The 22,877-nt window shown below is 37.2% G+C and overlaps 1 protein-coding gene across 2 annotated transcripts in view; it reads right to left on the minus strand.

The window, feature by feature from the left end:
• Nucleotides 1-20,238, minus strand: part of LOC121407431 (probable xyloglucan galactosyltransferase GT15) — a 30,783-nt gene extending 10,545 nt beyond the window's left edge. The window contains exon 1 of one of the 2 annotated variants that reach the window (XM_041598500.1): nt 20,122-20,238. The gene's annotated coding sequence lies outside the window, so the exon portion shown is untranslated. Of the gene's footprint in view, nt 1-1,806; nt 2,178-20,121 lie in introns of those variants that run through there. The other variant, XM_041598499.1, reaches the window with a different exon arrangement.
• Nucleotides 20,239-22,877: the final 2,639 nt, after the last annotated feature.

A 22,877-nucleotide genomic window follows, 5' to 3' on the forward strand; every position in this document is an offset into this window, starting at 1 on the left:
CATGGAATTGTTAGTGAGATCTATGATCAAACCATGGTTAACATAAACATTCAAACGTGATCTTTTTTTTCAAACTCTGTAAATGAAACTACATGTAGTCAGTGGTTAATTAGAAACCAACCGACCCTACCACGTTCCCCCATCCCTCTCCCTATATTGGCCTATATGGCATCAAATCTGTCATTCGTTCTCCCATCCATTCTAAGAACAAAAATATAGGCCTATTTTTGTGAATTATATGATCATAAATGTATACAAATCCCATGTGAACAAACACCTTTCCCGATTTTTTTTTCCATTTTCGCAAAATAATCTTCTTTCTAGAATAATAGGTGTTCCTTGTGAACCCACACCTTTTCGTTGACACTGGACTATGTGAGCTTGTAATGCTCTTAATTTCCAATGGTAGTGGTAAATACATGATTCCAGGTCAGGTCGTAATTTTCTTTTAGTGAATATGTGCCCGATCGATAAAAATGGTAAATATCAACTAAAGTTATGCTGGAAACAAACAAAATAGTTTGAGTTTGATTATTTCTGGCGGTCGGGCATAATACTCACCAACGCATTGGTTTGTAGTTTTGGCCGATGCTTCTTAAAGGACTAGTCCACCCAAACAGTTCGTATTTGAATAAAAAGAGAAAAATCCAACAAGCATAACACTGAAAATTTCATCAAAATCGGATGTAAAATAAGAAATTTATGACATTTTATAGATATGCTAGTTTGACTTTTCTTTATTTATTCAAATCAACATTTTTCTGGGATGGACTTGACCTTTAAGAAGCGTGGTGTACCACACGATACCTCAAATTATGATAGAATCATAACATTCTATTTAATTCTCATCCGATGTAGCAATTATATTAATCTCAACAAATTTAATAATATACATATAATTACATTGACGGCTATCCATCCATACAGGCCTATTATAAGAAACCATTATGAGATTCAACGTGTTAAATGATCATAAACACTTAATTCTAAACAGGTGCTCTCGCTTGGAAACACATGTACTGCATACATCATACCCAACAGCAGCTCTTTCTAAAATCATCATTCAAATAATTTTTTTTCATGATCACCGGAGTATTGTGCTTCCTGTTTTAGTCGCCAGACTCCTTGGTTTTTGCACGCAATCTGGGAAGCGTTTCCATTGTGGTTCCCACGTTTCGTAGACGTATATTTAATACGGATATGGTTAATAAAATTGTGTTGGTAGATGAAGAAGTGAACCCTTCCGTTAATTGGCAAGCCATGTGGCTGACGAGTTGGTTGGGTTTCGGCATGATACACAATATATTGTTTTCTGGATAATTATGTTCTGATCGCAAACCACGTCTAAAATCTCCGAGCTACGATCTTTTTGACATTATTCACATTGTCAATGAAAAAGACTTCTTTGTTTTCAAGTACGTGTCTGTACAGTACAGGTTACAACCGCTTATATTTTAGGCATTGGTCAGTCATCCAGGCCAAGCAATGTGAAATAGGCCTACTAGAACCTATTTGTTTCCTATTTAGACCTGCTATGATTCATATGTACATCTGTGTAGACGTTGTCCATGGCTATATGTTTCAAGTATAATAATGTATATTCGAAAGTTCGAAAACAGAACAGTAACAATCATCAACGCACCAATTGCATAACGATTATTTGAATGTTACCAGTAAACTCCAGTCCACTCCAGTAATGCCTGAATTAGACACCCAGCTATATTGATGTAGATAATCCAAGGACACATTCCAGCGGGAATTCAATTGTCATGGGAATGTTTAAAACCACTTTAATTTCAGACTTACCTTAATCGATGATTTTCCAAAAATCGATGGGGGCAATCCTAAAACTCAAAGACCATGCGAGGGATGCGGTACAACCAGGGACTTCACAACAAATCTTCGAAATGATGTGATTATCATGATTATGGTATTCAATCTTCAGCTCAATATCCACTCGAGCATCTGATCAAGCGAATCAACGAATCCCTGCGCGTGGTCAACACATGAATGAAGAGTTCAATTGCTGAAGAATAAGCTGGACAAAAGCCATTAAAGGGATTATAGCCAGGTAATAAGAGATGAATCGGCAGACTAATAATCCAAGGCAATTAATAAGGAATAGGATTGAGGGCCGGGTGACCTGACCAGACCATGGACCTACTACATGACCAGACCGAGCTGGGGCGAAGAACGAGTGACCTGTCGATCTGTTCGCTGGAATCAGAATGAAGAAAACCGCGTACACGCAAAGCCAGGGTAATGACAAGCAATTAGGACTTGAGTACATTCAACGGACGGATGAACACCAGACAAAAGGTTTGAATGGGGAAAAGTCAGAGGGGGGCCTTGGGCATTTCCCCCATTCAATCCTCGCCCCAGTTCCATTCTAGTACTTGCCCCGCAATCCATCCCCTCCCCTTCTTTCTCCCAACTTTTCTTATTCATGAAAAAAAAAACAGCAACACTGAAGAAACACGACCCTCAACCTCACCTCGCCCATGCATCTCACTCCTCGAGCATCCCTTTTCCTCGTTCCACCTTTTTCAGATTTATTTGAACAATAGGCCCACGTACGTTCGTGTCAATCAACGACGAGTGTAAACATTCAAATGCACGTTTTCATGACAGTCATACCGATATGAAATTATGAGCAATATGAGATCGACCCATCTCTTTTCAGGTTGCCAAAGTAATGTCTGTATGCTTGTTCCATGGACCTGCTTGTTCGAATAGTGAGCACGAAATGCGTGTGTTTTATATAAGCAACATTCTTTTGTTTAGGAGGGGGGTGATTTTAAATGTACTTTGTTTCTTTGCAAATGAATAGTCCTATATAACTTAACATAGTTGTTTTTAACCTGTACTTATTTATTTTAATGCAGTTTTATAGTGATAAAAATCACATGGTAAAACAGCTGTCATGTCTGAAGAACCAGAGGCTTCTGAAATGATCGCGTTATTGGGAGAAGACAATGACACAGGTTTTTACTTTTCCTCTGAAACAGTTTATTCCCATGCAAGCATAAAATGCACATTACATCTTGAAAAAAGCTCTATTCTCATCCACACAGAAGCTAGTCGTAGGCTTGTTCAGATATGCATGGCAACAAACGGTGTGATGTTTAGATTCTTTCAAGCACTATTTCACCAAATGAGACGAGGCTGTGAAGTCTCATGGTATACCGTCTCGAAAATGTCTGAACACAAGACACCGTGACAACTACTTTGCCAGTCAGTCGCTAAGATGTTGCTGCAATCTCTCCAAGCAGTCTTTGAGGAGTCTCAGAGATGTTTCCGAGACGTCACAGTCGCGTTTAAGACCGTAACAGACGTCTCCATTGGTGAGAAGTAGGTCAAAAATAATCATCTGGGGCCCGGTGCAGAAAGAATTGCGTTTAAACGCAAGCAAATAAATCAATCGCAAGTCCGAAATGTGCGCTGTTGATTGGTTGAAAATCAAGTTACGAATGATTTTTATAGTTACGAATGATTTTTATAGTTACGATTGATTGTAACTCTTTCTGCAACGGGCCCCAGGTAGACGTCTTTACCACGTCTCATCAGACTTTCTTGTCTCCTGCAGGTCTATTCGATGTCTTCTAACTCCCTGACGTATCTGCAACTAATGGAGATTATAGTCTTGAAGACGTCGCAACAACTCAGAGGCTCCTTTATTTCTAGGAGATGTGTCAGAGACGCCACGGAAACGTCTTTGCAATACTGTTTTGACTCAAAATATTTCAGGGAAAACTGGCAAACTGGTCGCGAACGAGTTGCAAGCCCAATAAGATGCATGGGGGGGGGGGGTACTCGTCGTGTATTATGTGCCGCTTTAATATAATAGGTCACATTATTAAATCCATACTATGGTAGTATCAAAGTGGTTAACGGGTCCCTTGTGATATATATAATTATGTTCTAAAATATAGCTAGATGATTGAAATCATCTACCTCATATGATGAAATCGATACTAGGAGCGTCATTATTACGACCATATATAAGCCTACTTTAACCTGTTCCTTTCGATTCGAGTCTACTATGGCTAACTGCGCCATTAAATGAATGAAATCGATTTAGTGTACTCAGACGTATCCCATGTTTTCAAACAAAATTATTTCCCCAGTTGCGATGTACAATCAATATGGAAACTATCCCGACATAATCCAATATGATGAGTCTCACCAATTACTACTTGAAAACCACATGAGCCAAGCCTAATCGTAATTACAAGATTAAGGATACGTAATTCACCCAAATGACCCAAGTCCGGTTAATAACACACATCATCAGCCCCCCCCCCTCCCCTCCCCGGAAAGCAATCCTTACAGCCGATAATTCCTACTCTATATTATCACCTATCAGTTTAAAGAAAAAAAAATCGCTTTTGCTGCAAAAACATAATAATGAAGGAAGAAAGAAAGAAGAATGAATAATTATATCTAAACCGTTATGGCATTTGGTATTTTGTATTTCTTCACTTTACTCTATATATAGGCAGACAAGAGAGTGATGGGTGGAGAAATGGGCGTGGGGTTGAGATGGTTGGGAAATTTTGAGGGACAACACATGGCGTTTACGGCCAAAAAATGACAATTTAAATACAAATTATACTTTTAAGATAGAGTTTGACATATCAAAAAAATATATACCATTATCATATTTAAACCTTTTCTCTGTCTTATTCTTTCCATTTTCCTCCTTTTTTTTCCTTTTTTTTCTTGGTCGTGAACGTTTGTGTTTTTTTTGTGGGGGAGGGGAATGGCCCCGAGGCACCCCTATCTGTACGCCAGTGGTAAATGAAGGGAGAGAGCGAAAAGAAAAAGTGAGAGAGAAAAGAGTACGGGGAGGGATTTTTTGCGGGGGGGGTGATGGGCTCCAATTAAAACGTGAACTCCATAATTGTTCCGGCTTGTTGTTGCTCCACTTTATGGAAATCAAGCTATTATTCAGTTTAAAAGAAATGATGAAAAACCACAGAACTCAAATAGATTTTTTTTCCAGTAGGCGATATTCCTGGGAGTATTTTATTGCGTTTCCTTCAACTGGATGACAAAAGAAATGCATTTGAACTTGACCACTCATGGAATAACTATTTGAAGACAAAGACGCTCCGTTAGTGCTAGCAACTTTTGTTAAACTCTGGTGACAGATGAAGTGTACATGGTATTCTTGTGGCGTCTCTTTTGTATGTGTCGAAATGAGGTGATATCTCCAAACACCTATTCCATTCATTCAAAATTGTAAATTACACAATATATTTTCGTGAGAAAATAAAATACCACAATATGATGGATTGTATTTTCAAACTCCATGTCTTTCTTCTCCTGATTATGACTATTATTTTCTTTTCATTCTCTTATTGACGGAACACCATACTTAGGAGCATGTCTACTCGTTTAACTGTGCCAAATTTACTAAGCGTTTCTCGTCTTATAACTCTTGAAAAATAGAGCAGTGAACGAGAACGGCGTAGCAATCGTCTGATGATTATTAGAGTCAACGTCATCGTCTGCCTATGTTCACTAAATCCTTCTATTCCAAAAGGCCTAACTTGTGAATTTAAGACAACGTACAAAACAAATAATTGGCATTAAGGCTATAGAGAAACGTAAGCTATTGAACGGTAAGTTGTATTATAAAACATGTAAAAAGAAATCAATTATTTTGTCACGGGCAAATGACGGGACTCAATTATTGTGGCATTCGTCACCCAAGCTACCCGAGCTCCCGACGTCTCGGCAAGTCGACTGTCAAAAATCGTGTTGCAACAATTTAAACATCCAAATCTGAATACAATCGATGGCAGTGACAATATTCATCAAACAGGTGCAATTTATTAAATGACTTTCATTGTTTAGTATGCGGATAATAAGAACTACTGATCAATATTTGACGTCAGAGACTGTCGCACGTCCAGGCTTAAAATAAAGATCTCGCGAATTTCCGCAAAATAATCTCGTTTTCTCCGGACTTTCCTCCCTCGAAGATTGGAACATAACAACGATTGCCCAATAATATTGAATGTTTGGATAAATCATCGTCTCGAGCTTAGTAAAGAATTTCAAGAGTTGACAAACATAATTTCCTTTACTGAAATGACCTGTCTGAGAGGTGATTTCTCTGCAAATACCGTATTTTAGATAAAATGACCATTTACTGCGATAATGTAACTATTTACTCATTCCTTTGTCGGGGAGTGAGTGCAAAGAACATTTAATTTCTACAGAATGATGTTTGCTGGTCTAAAGCGACCGATTTAAACTCTGCTACTTTATTCTACATACTTCCAGTCAAGAGTAGAAGTGTATTTGTGCCCTTGGGGCGACCTGAATGATTAATAAACAAATAGATAAATAAATAAATAGATAAATAAATAATTGAATAAACATACATACGTCAGTTGCGATTTCCGAATTTTATAAACCATCTCATGCAATTCCAATCATTTTAACATCGTGCTTTATATGTTCTTAATTGCAGACAACATGTAAATAGATATGTAAAACATGTGACTAGTTTAGGACTGGACTATGATACCATGGACCTACGAATTTAACATCAAACTATGCCAGACATGGCAACTGTGTACCAAGAAAATACACGTCTGCGTTTCTACTTTTCATCAATCATGTTAATTGGTTATGGGTCAGTTCAAAATGCACGCTAATAATTCCAGAGAGCGGGTCAGGATTGGATGACGAAGGGTGGGGCAGGGGCAAATCTGCGATGTTATAAACGGGGGGGGGGGCGACAAGACATAGGTTGATTTCTAGGCCTAAGCATTTATTTTTAAATGTAAACAGCGATATCACAATAATGAACCTACTATATATTGCAAATGAGGGTGTGTGCTATAGCGCTCAATTCACATTTTCAATAGCATGGACCAATGTCAAATAGCAACGCCAAATAATAGATGAGCTTTTATACTTTACTTGCGCCCTTCCTTGGTTGGCTGTTTCTTCTGATATGTATAGGTATGTCGTATCGCCCCATTATTTATTATGTCTACGAGTGTAATTTTCTTTTAAGTTTAATTCAATATATCATTTATAGTCATAGCAATGTAAAAGCCAGTGTAGAAAATGTTTCTTTGTGAATAATTATAATAGACTAATAAATTGAAATTGAATTGAACTGAATTGAAATGATTTTCCTTGACCTATAATTATCCCCATGGGCCTCTACAAGGAGATCCATTAAACATGAAATCTTGGCAATCATAATAGAAAGGTGTTTGAGGGGGCAGCTGTCGGGACAGTCGGGCACATCCTGTTTTCACTTTCTCGGTCAAATTAGCAGTGTGCTCATTGGATGACGGACAAGTGTAACCAGGCATCGCATCTGTGAACAGACAGGAGTACGAAACTGTGGCTACGATCGTATGGTAAAGTGGAAGTTGATGACGGGTCCCATCACACATGCATGTCATGTGCTGATGATTAAACCAAAAGAGCAAAGGATCAAGACTTGTCAAAATCATTCAGCACGTCGAGTCATCAATGGCGAGTACATCATCAGGATGAACACAAAGATTGAACATACGTCGCATCAAATCAGCAGATGATAACGTGAAAGCCCTTGGCAGAGATTTTGACTTGGTTTATGGTTTTGCTTATTAAAACTCATATAATTACCACTAGGTGATGTGGTGTTGACTCACTATTGTTACTGTTCATAATAGCTACTTAGGTCCATGATAACAGCGACAGTGATGATGAGGACGACCACAACGATGATGATTTATTTTGTTTTTATGATTTGCTATGATGATATTAAAACGATCCACGGCGTACAAATGGTAGAAGGAGCTTTGCCCCACAAAGTTTCAATGCTCCATCCCCACCCCCCCCCAAAAAAAAAATGGGGAAAGTAAGAAGAAAGGAGTTAATTCTTTACTTTTAAATTAAAATATATTACAAAATTCGAATTTCTATTAACAAAAAAAAACATTTTTGTTTTGCTAGCTCACTTCGTTCGATCGGGACATTGAAAACATTTTGCCACACACGCTATGTTTATTTATCTATTCATTATTTATTCATTTTTAATTTTATTTATCTATTTATTCATGTATTTATAATTCATTTCATTTCTATTTTTATTCATCTTTCTTTTTTAACTGACAATGGTGGTTATTAAATAATATTATATGATGATTGTATCTTACGTCATGTTCCGTATGTTGCCCCTAGAGCAAAACTTAGCGAATTTTGTAACAATATATTATGTAAAATGTTAATCACGTCGAAAGCAAGATATGCACGCATATTCTCTCTATTCATCTAATTAAAAAAGTACAATATATTGCATCCAAATCTTGGTTTCATCTACCACATCCTTTGTTTTTAATTCCGTCATTTATATATATTTTGGGGGCGTTTGGTTTGGGGGCATGTACCTCATGACGCAATCGATACGCCACGCACTTCGTCTAATCTCATATACGCTGAATGAGGTCATACAAAATATAGATAATACACTCACTGCTCATAAAAGTTCATGACATATGATAATAATATCACAATACCCAATGCATACGTTCCACCATCTGAAAATTCGGTTTTAAAACAATCAGCCGTTTGAAAGAAGAATATTGTCACGCAAAATTGATGATTGACTAGACAAAATGCGGTTTTGGCAAACGGTGCTCGGATAACAAAAGTACAGACGGGTTATGAATCATCGGGTCTTACTGTTTAGAGTAGGAAAATGGGTGGGATGATTAGATTTTCACCTGAAAATTGACAAGTGTCTGGGCGCATCAATTCAGACGGCCGTCCCATCTCGTAGCCTTTTGACAAGGCTTACGTGGACAAGTGTTACATGACTACAATCAGATCTCTAACCCAGGCTGGAGCTGACGAAGGCTAGTATGTGCCATGCGACATGTCGCTGGGCTCGCTGCTTCTTTCGTCGTTTGTTTCATTAAAAAGTAGGCCCTAATACGCGAAGAAGTATAAATATTCACGATATCACTAAATAAGTGTGAATGTTATTATTAGGCCTACACAACTCTCAAAATACAAGGTCTCCAGGCCCTACATGATCATGATCATTTCTCGACCCCTCTCCTCACAGCTGTATGAGCAGTTGATTGATATAATCGATTTGATGGGATGTTTTAAGGAGGGATTTGAAATACAATTGGAAAGTTCATGATATTGAAAATGGATCAAAGGCAACACAATTCAACTCCAAAGTTCAAGTTGGTTTCACGTGCAATACACTGTCATCAAGATCAAGAGAAACAAATTACCGGCACAAAACCGAAACCAAGTCACCTGTTTGATGGTGGTCCTTCCACGTTCAATCAAATCTATCCATCACTTTTAAATTTAATATTGAATTCAAATCATATAATCTCACAAGGAAACACAACGACCTGTCGAATACGAAGAGAGTGTTTAGTTTTCACCATTGGACTTGTTTGTGACGGATATTAGTGATTTATTTAGAGCTCCAATACACCGTAAATCTACTCCGTGAGCCACCTGCGGAACCTTATAAATTCAGTAACTCAGCATAGGTATGGATATGGCCCGAGAGAAAAATTATTCAGAGTTTAGAAAATTGGGTCACCATGATTGAATTGATTCAGAGAGCATGAAAAGTGCATTTGTATCAGGTTTGAGGAGTAAAAAACGTCTCGTAAAATTAATAATAGTACAGAATTGAAAAGACACATGTTGCAGACAATCCCCCTTGAGGGAAAAATGAAAATAATGTATTTCAGAATGTGAACCTTTTTTACGATGACAACACGACATAATAATCAAATTCTGTAACGATGTTTCAAAGTGCACCTTGAAAAAAAATAACGATGTAAGACGGCAGATATACTTTTTACGTCAACTCTGTAAAGTCAAACAAGATTTTTTTCAGTGCATGTGTCAATTCAAGTTTCTAAAGATCCATCTCTTGCAACTTCCTGAATATTCCTTTCCAAAGCAACATCGACGGATTAAGCCTGCTCAAAGGGATAGTCCGGGCTGAAAATATTTATATTTTAATTTATAGAGTAGAATTCACTGAGCAAAATGTCGAAAATTTCATTAAAATCGGATAACAAATAATAAAGTTATTGAAGTTTAAATTTTAGCAATATTTTGTGAAAACGGTTGTCATGAATATTCATTAGGTGGGCTGATGATGTCACATTCTCACTTTCCGTTTTCTTACGTTATTACATAAAAATATATTTTTTCATTATATTTCATACTTGTGTGAATAATATGTCTCTTTTATAATAAAATAAGTTGCAGCAATAAATATCTATTGCACTTAATTAGTTGTCAATCCATTTTTTCTAGTTCTTGGAGGAAAAAAATTGAATAAAACCTAATTTCATATACTAATAATACAAAAGAACAAGTGGGGATGTGACATCACCAGCCCACCTAATGAATATTCATGACGACTGTTTTCACAAAATATTGCTTGACTTTAAAATTCAAGTTTATTGCAACTATTTCGTTAACGGGGGCCCCTGAAGGTGTAAATCTGGTGTAGGTTCCGTCACGTTGGGCCTGTATAACCCATGGAAAGAGTGCGACCACTGACCGGAACAAGGTCACACATGGTGTTCATACCACAATCAAAAAGTTTTTTTTGCATCAACACCAACACATGGTGTTCATACCACAATCAAAACGTTTTTTTTGCATCAACACCACAGACTTTCTGAAATCTAAATGCCAAAGAGCTAACCGTGACTGAAATTCTTGGGGGGGGCAAGACGCGTTTATTATTTTTTTTTTTAGAAACTTCAAAGCGAAAGAGCGAAACTAATAGTATGTCGTAAAGGCGCCTTTTGCATATTCGATACTAAATATTGAAGGATCTAGTGCACACTTTTCGTGATATTTTTGTACTGATGACCACAGTGTGAAATTGTCTTTACACTGTTAAATTTTAGCATTTTAAAGGGGTTCTCCACGCTGACAAACTAATTATACCTAAATAATAGAGTAAAATTCATCGAGCAAACTGCTGAAAGTTTCAGCAAAATTATGATGACAATAACCTGATAACAAAGTTATTGAATCATAAGCAATTTTAATATATATATACGCCGTCATGAACATTTAATAGGCGGGAATGATAATGTCATGGCCCCACTTTCATTTTTCTGGTGTTATTACATGACGATGAAATCGATTTCGTATTTTCATACATGTGTGTATTATGTTTCCCTATACAGTGCGTATCAAAACAAAGTTTACACTTTGAAAAAGCTCTGAGAATAAAAAAAAATATACAACATGTGGGTAATTTTTTCACATATATAATCTTGGGTTTGGGTCTCATCTATCCAATGAAAGTAAAAGTTTTGACAGAATGTTAAACTTCAGTGAGCACTGTCCATTTTTGTAAAGCTCGCAGAAATGCTCGTTTTCACGCTGTGTCAAGGGAAAAGGGAGAAATCAAACTTACCCTGCGAAACATTTCTCATACATTTCCCTTGCACTTTTAGTCTATTCAAATAAACGGATACCTTCAAGCATTTTGTAACAATTTTGCCACCCAAATTGAAATTTCAACACTTAGTAAATACAACCTTTACCCTTTTTGTGCCAGCTGGATCTGAAGACATAACTGAATCTGAATAAAAGTTTATATCAGACATCTCCAGCATTTTTTCATTGAGTTTTTATAATTTAAAGTGGGTTTACATTTCATTTTTCATTTAATACTTGTTCCTCCACAATTTTTCCAAGCTTGACAATGATTAACAAAATGAAAATCAAGCCTATAAGCCATTTCATGTAAATCACAGTTCAGTGTAAAGCAAATATCGTCACGATGGCCTCGGTGTGTGGGGGGGGGGCAGTGGAGTGGGGCGCAATGCACCCTTCGAAGTATTTTGGGCAATGAAACAAGTTTAAAAAGGTAAAAATATCTCCAAATCAATTTTACCAGCTGAATTCCACATGTTCTTCGTGATTAAGGTCTACTATTATTCGCATATCTATAAATTTCAAAGCAAATCATTTTTCACTAACTTTTCAAAAGCAAGTGGTGCTCACTCAAGTGGAAATATTTTTCGACAGTTATATCGTCATTTGCTTAAATGGATCTGTACCAATGTAAAAATATGGAAAAATCTTCAGGATATTACAAATGCATAATTTTACAGGATTTTTCCTAAGTGTAAACTTTTTTATACGCACTGTATAAGTTTCAATTCAATTTCAATTCAATTCAATTTATTGACCATTAAAAAGACATCAAAAATATTTACAAAAATAACATGATACAACAAATTCAAAATATAACAGGTTACAAGTTTCTTAATGGTCAGGGCCCCTAAGAAGCAAGACTGCTTATAGCCGGGGCCCTACAAATATACAAATAGCACGGATGCTTATCTTACACATTAAATCAGTTGCCAATCCATTTTCTATCATTCTTGAAGGACAAATTTTTAAATGAATATAATATACAGTAAAATACAAAAGAATAAGTGGGGATAAGACATCATCAACTTGCTCGTTGCATTTCCATGAAGTCGTGCTTTATAGAACTGTTTCACAGAAATAATACAGAACTTTGAAATGTCATAACTTTGTAAATCTCTTTCGATTTTAATGAAAATTTCAGCATTTTGTGTTGCCTGATTTTAATCTATGGGTTAAAATCATATTCCTTTCAGCCAAGAGTACCCCTTTAACAGCGTGGATCGCATCTTATTCGCCATCCATGTCCATCAGATAATCAGGTCTATCATCCATACTCGATGACGCTGAGCAGTCGACCTGACATATTTTCGCACTCCACACGCTGTCAAGTTCTGTCGTCAAAATGCTTGTCGAGGTCGGTTGATGCTTGACAAACTCTTGGACTTGGGTCATCCAGGTAAGCATTCAGGGTTGACCCATTGACTGACAAAGGAAGGTTTGTCTCGGGTCAGTATTCCAACTTACGATTGTTGAGAACCGCGACAACCCCAATTACGATCCTGCTGATGAGAGCCGAGTTCCGTCATTTTTTTTTCATCGCATTATGCCTCGTTCTCACTGCCGTGTGATCCGTAAAGCCCCTTTCTCAATACTGGTGATGCGTCTGCTTACAACTGTTGCGATTCCGTGCAACACATATTGTGACCAAATGATCGCAAACGATCGCACGAGCAAGTGAAAGCGAACGTACGCCACGGTTGGCTTTTCGTAACTGATCGTTAACATTTTTGGACCATTCAATTTTTTTCTACGATCAATACGACTGTTTCTGTTTGTGGCAACTCCCGCAGGAACTCGGCAGAACTGCATTTTTTGCTGGTAAACGCCAAGCTGGCATATATCCAATTACCTATGAAACGTTTTACGTCTAGGTTAATCAGTCATAGTGGCTGACGTTATAGACGACAGATATCACTCTCGGGCCTTTTTATCAAAGTGAAGACAATGGCAGAGTTGGGATTCGAACTCACAACCTTGCGATTATAAGTCCAATGCTCTAACCACTGGACCACACGACCCGTGTCACGACTAATCTGATATCATTTGATATGACCTGATATGATCTGATAAGAAGTGATCTGATACGATCTGATATGATCTGATAGGATCTGATACGATTTGATATGACCTGATACGATCACTACGATTACGCCACGATCACAATTTTAATCGTGGCGCAAATCGTGAAAGAGGAAACTTTAGGTATAAGTCCGATCATGTTGACCGTCCAAGGTCCCATTGGTTCGCATGACAGATGGATAGGGCCCTATATAACAGACATGAAATCTCCATGGTACATGTTTAAGCCCTCGGTAATTGTCAATGGAGTGAACCTTTGAATCAATATGTTCGAGAATACAAGAAATAACATCTTTAAAAATGCCCGCCCATGACAAAGAACAGCATGGAAGGCTTTGTCGGAAATTGGTAACCGTAACGGCAGTTTCGGAACTGACAAAATTGCAAATATGAACTTTGTCCAGAGTCAAGGTCTACTAGTAAACTACTGTTTTGACTCACCAATTTTCGATAAAGACTTCTTGGTTCTTTGTCATGTAGACTGGAGCATTTAACAGTACATTTTCTCTGTTCTTGGATCCTCTTTACGTAACTATGAGAAAACTTTTTTTTTTAATCTGACGATGGGTAGCAAAAAATGTAAGATATGTAGGGCATAGGCCCATTTAAAGGTCAAGTCCACCTCAGGAAAATGTTGATTTGAATCAATAGAGAAAAATTAGACAAGCACAATGCTGAAAATTACATCAAAATCGGATGTAAAATAAGAAAGTTATGACATTTCAAAGTTTCGCTTATTTTCAACAAAATAGTTATGTGAACGAGCCAGTTACATCCAAATGAGAGAGTCGATGATGTCACTCACTCACTATTTCTTTTGTTTTTTATTGTTTGGATTATACAATATTTCAATTTTTACGAATTTGACGATTAGGACCTCCTTGCCTGAAGCACAAAATGTTGAAATAATGGAATTCCACATGTATTGTTCAGGGAGGAATGAAACTTCATTTAATTGACAATGACGAGAAAATCAAAATATTTCATATTTCATATAATAAAATACAAAAGAAATAGTGAGTGAGTGATGTCATCAGTTCCCTCATTTGCATACCGACTGAGATGTGCATATAACTGTTTTGTGAAATGAGGCGAAACTTAAAAATGTCATAACTTTCTTATTTTACATCCGATTTTGATGACATTTTCAGTGTTACGCTTGCTTAATTTTTCTCTTTTTATTCAAATCAATTTTTGTTGGGGTGGACTTGTCCTTTAAGTAGATCTGATTCCCATGTTGATCCTGCTATAAATATATATATCTATCATTCCCAGCTGAGAATTATTTGATTGTCAAGTCCACCCCACTCCCCAGCAAAAAGTTGATTTGAAGGAATACAGAAAAACAAACATAACTTTTAACATTTCATTACAAAGGGATAAGAAAGTCGTGCCAGTGTCGCTATTTCTCACAAAACAGTTATATGCACAACACATTGATATGCAAACGAGACTGAGAATTGTGCCATTCACACACTGTTTCTTTTGTATTTTATTACATGAAATACAGTCATGTATAGAAAATCAGAAAAGATATCAATTATTCGAAACATTCAGGGGGAATCGAACCTTATTTCATATAAAAGGAATAGTGAGTGTGTGACGTCATCAGTTTCTTCATTTTTTTTGCATGTGTAGGCCTTCTGACCATGATGTACGTATAACAGCTTTAGATTTACTTTCCGATTTCACACCAGTTTTTGTAAGATTTCTAGAGTTATGATTGTTTGATTTTTCTCTATCTATTCAAATCAACATTTCACTGAGGGGGACTTCACCAATGAAGTGCATTATTTGAATGGAGTATATCAATTGGCGATCTGTCAGACTGTTTTAGGACAGTTGAGTGGAGGATGACGCCTCCTCTTAATTTCATTTGTCTGGCAGAAGAGATGCTGAACAATCCTTGCCTGACATCTTTACACATGCACATGATCAATCACTTTGAAAGTTATCATAAACAACAGGACTACAATTATGTAGGCCTATCATACACATACCTACGTGTGTAGGTCTAATGTAAATTATTACGCCATTAAAAGGTCGACAGTCGATGGCTATATAGTATCTATATCAGTTATCTATCGTTTCACGATGACTGACCTATAGGATACTATTCAAGAATCTTCAAAGATATAGTATTCTACATTTTAAAAAATGCCCGCCCATATAGATATAGATATCTACAGCATCATTACCACTATTTAATAGCACCCACGTATTCATTAGCATAACATTCATGTTTGGTCGGCCTGTCCTATGAAAAAAAACCTCTCTGATAGGTTTGGAGGTCATTGGGGTAGTCATGATCGACAGACCACCTAATTCGTCATCATCACTTTGTTTGTGAGTAATTTTTAAACTAATCTGTCTCACGCATTAACAAGGCTTCGATGCACACCATTTCATACAAGGAACGTTTGAAATTCACGCACTAGATTATACCATGGACCTAATAGGTCCATTATTATACCCGGTCATAAGCAATGATTGAACGAGTAGTCGGATACAGTGTGGATTGGTTTGAATTGCAAGGTGACATTTCATCAATTTGTGTTCTTGAAGAGGAACGCCGAAAATAAATATCGGTGGGTTACGTCATCAGTTGCCTCATTTTCATATCAGGATGTGCATAACTGTTTTCTGAAATTCAGCGAAACTTTATTAAGATGTCATTGCTTTATATTTTACATCCATGTTGGATGATATTTTCAACTTTATGTTTTGTTAGATTTTTTCTCTTTTCATTCAAATCAACACTTTCTTGAGGTGGACATTAACTTTGAAGTTAGAGATTTGAAATTTGAAATGAGTATGCGAATGATCAGAGAGCGGCGTGGAGGTAAAGAGACGCCCCCCCCCCATCGTATATCATGAAGGCATATTCTTTTGTGATATGACATCATCATTTTATACTTCTTGCGTGCCTATAATGTTTATGCGACAGGCTATCGATCTTCGATGTCCTTTGGCTAGTATTTTTCGCTAAAGGATGTCTGAAAATTATTGGTTTTTGCCTTTATCATCCATTGTGATTTAAAAAAGCTTGTTGCACACATTGAAGAAGTACTTATTGCAGATTATCTCGCTCGATCGTCCTTTAGCTGACTTTCAATAATCGTAGTAAGCGCCTATTAAAAATACTCGTATACCCAATTAGATATAAAGAAGAGCTCAATATTGTGTCGTTAACTGCAGGGAGGCTTTTATTTCATATAATATAAGCTATACAAAAGAAACAGGGAATGGGTGACGTTATTGGTTCCCTATAGCTCATTTAGAAGGTGCCGTGGCCGAGTGGTCTAAGGCGCCTGGCTATACATAGAAAATCCGGGGTTCGATCCCGGCCGCGGCACCTGTGCCGTGAGCAAGGTATTTAATGTACAATGCTCTTTTATCCTGGTTTCAAATAGATAGAATGCTATATGCATTATTGGTAAATAAGTGTGCACTTTTTTTATTACATACAGATTAGGATGTGTATAATATTTTGTGAAATTAAACGACACTTTATAAACTTCATAAATTTCTTTCTCAGATCTATAAATTGCTGAAATATTCAGCGTTATGCTATACTTTGATTGTCCTTTTCTCATTCAAATCAACATTTTTTTTGGGGGGGAGGGGTAGAGGTAAACTTGCCCTTTAAAACGACTTTTTGTTGGGTGGCATTAGTTCTTTCCTTTTCTCGTTTACAACATACAATAATTTTGTAATGTTTGAGGAACAATTCAAGAAGTGGAAAACATCCTAGTTAACGAGCAATTTATTCGAATCTCATCTAAAGATGTTACGGGTCCTTTTAAATGCAACACATTAAATTCACAATGCTCACTTCTCAAATACTCCCATTAAAAAGAAACGAAATTTCAACCCTCCTCAATGTCTTTTACAATTTCTTCAACACCTTTATGACATTCGAGTGAGGAATGGAGTAGCTATTTTAGTGTTGTCCAATACTGTACTTAAATTTAATTCAAGCATATTTGCTAAAGGATTTGGAGTGACCAATTTGTGAAGTATAGGCCCTAGACAAAAGGGGGTATTGCATAACAATCACGGAAGGTGCTCCTTCGCATGCAAAATAAACGAAACTAGTGAATGTGAAGGGGGGGGCAGCTATCCACAAAGTTGGTAAGCATATCGTTGATTTTGAAAAATATTTTGACGTTTCCAACATCAACTCATTTAAAATTCACAAAATATTATTTTGTCAAATTTGATTGTCACTATAGTGTTTTTTCAAAATTAAAAAAAAAGGTATTCTACCAACTCAAGGTTCACGTAAAGAAGAAAGTAAGCATTTTTAAGCAAACTGTTTGAAATAAAACCCGAAATCTTGAGTCGCGCAGGTGCATGGGTATATGAGCTAAAATGACAACCACAAATTCCATTGTTAAAAGCGCTTTCACCTACGACATACCAGAATTAGATAAACAAAAGTAAAATACTTGACACTCACTTAAAAAAAATACATAATCAAGGCGTGAATAAAAATCCTCTCGATAGACCTATTAAAGCAAGTCGTTCATTTCACATGTATCTATTCCATTAAACCTCTAAAAGGAGTACAGAATCTCATCGACGAGTGCCAAATTTCACATATCCACGTCTAAATCTCTAATAGGGCGTGGGATTGACGGAGTAAATGTCAGAATCTGACGTACTTCAACCCTTTGCAATGTTTAAAAATGGCAAACAAACATTTAAACAAACGAATAATCATCAGCAAATCAATAACTTCACAAGAATCTAATTTCATTAACATTTGCATATGATATAACCATGTTTTCAACTGGTTTCACACTTGTTTGCTATGGGTCTTCGGATGAATGACAGAACAAGCAATCCCTGCAGCCCACACATATTGCTAGAGAATGTCAAACCATCAAGCAAACAAATATTAATTGTTATGAGACAATATAACCCAGCACTTCGAAGCCCAAAGACACCCTTTTACCCACCCGCTCCCTCCTTGCCTTCCCTCTCAACATGCTAAAGCATCGGACAGATTTATGTGGTCCAAGTTTCATCTATGCAGTGACCGTCCATATTTTTTATCGAACTCTATGGTTCTTTTGGGAAAATAAAAATTTTACATCTGAGGATATTTAACGTTCTTTATCATGTTTATCGGTCCAATTTATTTTTCCTTAAAAAAATCCGTTGATTTTGAAAAAAAATAATTGCATCAAAGAGCCGAACGAAGACAGATAAATTTTCGACCTAATTCCCTGCCTGATAACTAATTTCTTCTAACAAAACGCATTTATTTGAACATTGATAGCGAAATTGTATAATCGCAGAATATATATTTAGAATACGGGTTTTGTTTTAGATTCCATATGACCCGCTTTCCATCACTACATGTTTTTTTTAGGACGCATCAATTTATTTATCGCGGTATGTTCGGGAGCCAAAAAAGCAAGATAAAGCTAACATTATCATGATTATCCCTGCATATTTTATCTGGACAACTCGGTGAGCTATATGGTCAGTGTACTAAATAAATATTTGAAATGGATAACTCGTCGAGGTGGTAGTGCCTGGGTATTGAAACGGAGGAGTGTCAATATCTTTACCTAAAAGACAATGATATGTTCCCTGATTCATTTAGCTAATACAATTACAAAGGCGTTGGGAATTAAAGAATCGGGTGCGTGAAATTATATGAATGAAAGTGGGAAGCGATTATTATAAAGCAGGGATTCCATATCAATAATGATTCAGGAGCCGCGGATTTTTTTTTTTTTGGGGGGGGGTATCCAAGTACGAAAATGACAAACAGATGGTCTCTTTCACGTTTTTGGAACAATTTTATTGAAAATGTGCAATGGAAGGGGGATGGGGCTGAGGGAGAAGGGCCGGGCCTCAGAACCCCCCCCCCCCCGGAAAATATATTACAAACTATACAAAAGACAAGCAATGGATATTAAAATAATGATTGCACTTCACTGAAAATAGGCATTCATGTCCGATAAACGATAAACATGTGAGACCAAAAGAACGAGGGGTCATAAATAATTATGATCCAGTTTGCATAACTGTTACTATGTCAATGAAGCCGTTTGACGTCATGAATAAAAAAGCGTGTTTAAAAGGTAATAAATGCTATTTTCATTTAAAGCGTGTACTGCCAGGGGTGTGCTTCCCCAAGTCTTTGAGTTGGACGAACATCGAGTTTCGAACACTCTAAAAATGAAATGTTGAATCAATATCAAGGTTGGTGGAATTGCGACCTTTTTCAAATGTTATATCCAATCAAAACTGAATCCACCGATAAATAATTAGTGTTGGTTTGAACCATTTAAAGTGGAAAATGCAACATTGAGGGGGGGGGGGTTATCATTCATCCGACCTTTCAAATGTTGGTTTGACATTTCAGTTTTTCAGAGTGAAGGCGTGTGAAGATAAGACTGAAGTTCCCGTGAAACAGCCCCCACAATCCCCGACTTTCACCCACAGTGACATGACCAAAGAAAATGGGCAATGAACTAGTGCACTGAACGGGAGCGGGACAATACAATTTTCAGTGCATTCCTCAAAAGTCAAGCATGAATTATCGAGAACTCTTACCTTTCGAACGAAGTCAAATCCTATTGTTTTATAAGCCCCACCGAAGACACCCGGGAAGACACCAGGAATGTGATGTTTATAAGTCTTCACTAAGACTGGCTTGAGGTCGAATGACGATCCGTCTCGACTCTGGTTCGGGTTTTTTTTTTAAATCTGAATTCATCTGGTAAACAAAAATCACGAGACCAGAAATGCGCATTTGCATACCTCATGTCCACTGGGTATAATGATGATAAGAAAAGTGAAATGAAACTCGGGTTTAGAGATCAAAACGACACCCTGCCGTCAGTGTACAACACCGTTCACAACACCGTTCACGAGTTTCAACAGCAGCCACACATCGTCGTCCGATGATTCACGCCCATGCTCTGAGTGGCATACGTACGTTGACTCTCTCCAAGGCCGAATACATTGTTTGCTTTCCCAGGGCAGTTAGTTACATGTGGTTTTATCCCGGGGTTTTATTTGGTTGAACAATTATTTTTTCATTTCAAGTACCAACAATTATCGTTACGGTATCAATAATGAAGAAAGCAGTAATTACAAGCCTGTAGGGGTGTACATTCTAAAAGTTTAGTTTTCAGCATCATAATATCACATGAATGGACCTTACACTCCAAGCAAACCTATTTTATCGTTCGAAATTCAAATAGCATTATGCCCAGTAGCGTACCTAGGATTTTCCAGAGTGGGGGGGGGGGGGATTCGTCCGCCAAAAAAATTGACAAGCAAAAACAAAGTCCTCAACCGCATGTAAAGGACATTTCGCAGGTCTTCAAGTAGGTCTTCAAGCTCGTCAGGGGGGATACGTCCCCGTTGTGACTCGTCAGGGGGGGGGGGCAGTCTGCCCCCTTCCCCCATAGGTACGCTAGTGATTATGCTGGACAGTTCATTACAAATACAGCTGAAGTGGGTACCATGTGTAAATAAATAAATAATGATAACAGCAACAACAATTATAATAACAATGACAAGAAGAAGAATTATAATAAAATGATGATAATAATAACAATGGTTATAATAAATGATGATGATGATAATAATAACAACAATAATAACTACAACAACAACAATCATAATTCTCTTGTTGTAGGCTGCAGTTAGCTCCGAATTAATCCAAACTTCATGCTTCAAACAGAATGAGGATGTGCGTCTGCTTTGGAAGGCAAAACTACTATTATTTCTCATACGAGTCTAATAATATTTATTCTGGATTAAGTTTGAAATCAGTGAAGGTGAGACGAGGCAGGGGTGCGTTTAGGTAAGTGGTTAGAACACGACAGGGATTCAAACAGCTCGGAGCCACAGAGCAACACGAGAACCAATCCCATCTTAGAAGGTGTCAATCAAACATAGGGACCTACTACCATGATCAAACGATTTTCTTTGAATTCCATCGCTCCCATAATGCTCTACCTCTTACATTACAAACATCATAAGTGTCTTGTGGAGGTCTCATTCATAATCCTATCAAAAGGTGTAGCATTTAACATTAGTTTTGTAACAAATCATGAGAGTTTAAGGAGAATATCCACAATGAAAGATTTATTTGAAAAGAAATTAATTCTCGAGCGAATATTACCTACTTTGCCTTCACCGATTTTTGGCCGCACCCCTTAAAATTTAAAAAGTTACAAGCACAGCATGTAGATTGAATTAATTGCGCATCCCTTCTTTGCTTGTTAAAGTTTTCGGGGACGAAACGAACACAAATTGTATTGCTGGCCTATTTGTTTATTTATTATATTTATTTATTTATTTATTGTCAAACTTTCAAATTCAAGCAAATTTGCACCACTTCATAATCCGACTCTGGATCCGCGTTCTGTCATCTGCATGATAATGCTTCCATTGTCCTCTTGGACACCTGAGAACCTTTGACATTTTAATTACACGGGTCATGTCCTTGATTTGGGCAACGAAACACTGAACCATATATTCATCGTCGACTTCACGATCGTGAGGTGAACTAGAGGCGTTCACCAATATAGCCTAGGCCTAGCTAGCTAGCTCTTTAATTGCGCAAAGGCTGCAACGGACTTTATGAACAACTAAAATTTGATTTAATAATTGCTTTTGATTTTGTCGAATAATGATGTTCATATCAACTCCCATCCTACCCCCTCCCTCCCTCAAAATGACTGGAAAAAAATGAAGGACAAATCAAACAGACAAAATCCTAGCATTTCGTTGAAATCGGATGTAAACCATGGAGGTGACGAAAAACCCTGGGGGGGGGGCGCTGCATGAAGAGACGCGCAAACAATTGCAACGTAATTTCCAACCAATCAGAAACGTGCATCTGGTTCAACGAAGAAGTGAGTAAAGGTGAGTAACCATAGTAACCCCTCGAATTGACCCGGTAAAGCAATCGAATTTTGAAAGTCCGATCAAGGGCTTAAGGTCCAAATGAGATATACTGCCACAGACAAGATGAAGTGACGAAAGAATCATCTGCACCATAAACACTGCCATATTACTTAAATAAGGAAATTCCCTGCACGAATCAAACTCCAAATTCTCAAGAGTGAGAATTGAGGGAAAGTCAGCCAAATTTCCATCGCGAACTTGAAGTTCTCCAAAGATCGGAAGCTCTTTATATAAAGTACCTTTATTAAGCACGGAAATGTACACGGTGTGTGGGCTCCAACTTCAGAAGTAAATTAAATAACGGCTTACAAATATTTATATCTAATGCAAATGAAATTGAAGGGGTTAGGTGACATTGTGGAGGTTTGCAAAATTATGAGATGTGG

Source organism: Lytechinus variegatus, chromosome 2 (assembly GCF_018143015.1).
Source record: "Lytechinus variegatus isolate NC3 chromosome 2, Lvar_3.0, whole genome shotgun sequence".
Lineage (NCBI taxonomy): Eukaryota > Metazoa > Echinodermata > Echinoidea > Temnopleuroida > Toxopneustidae > Lytechinus > Lytechinus variegatus.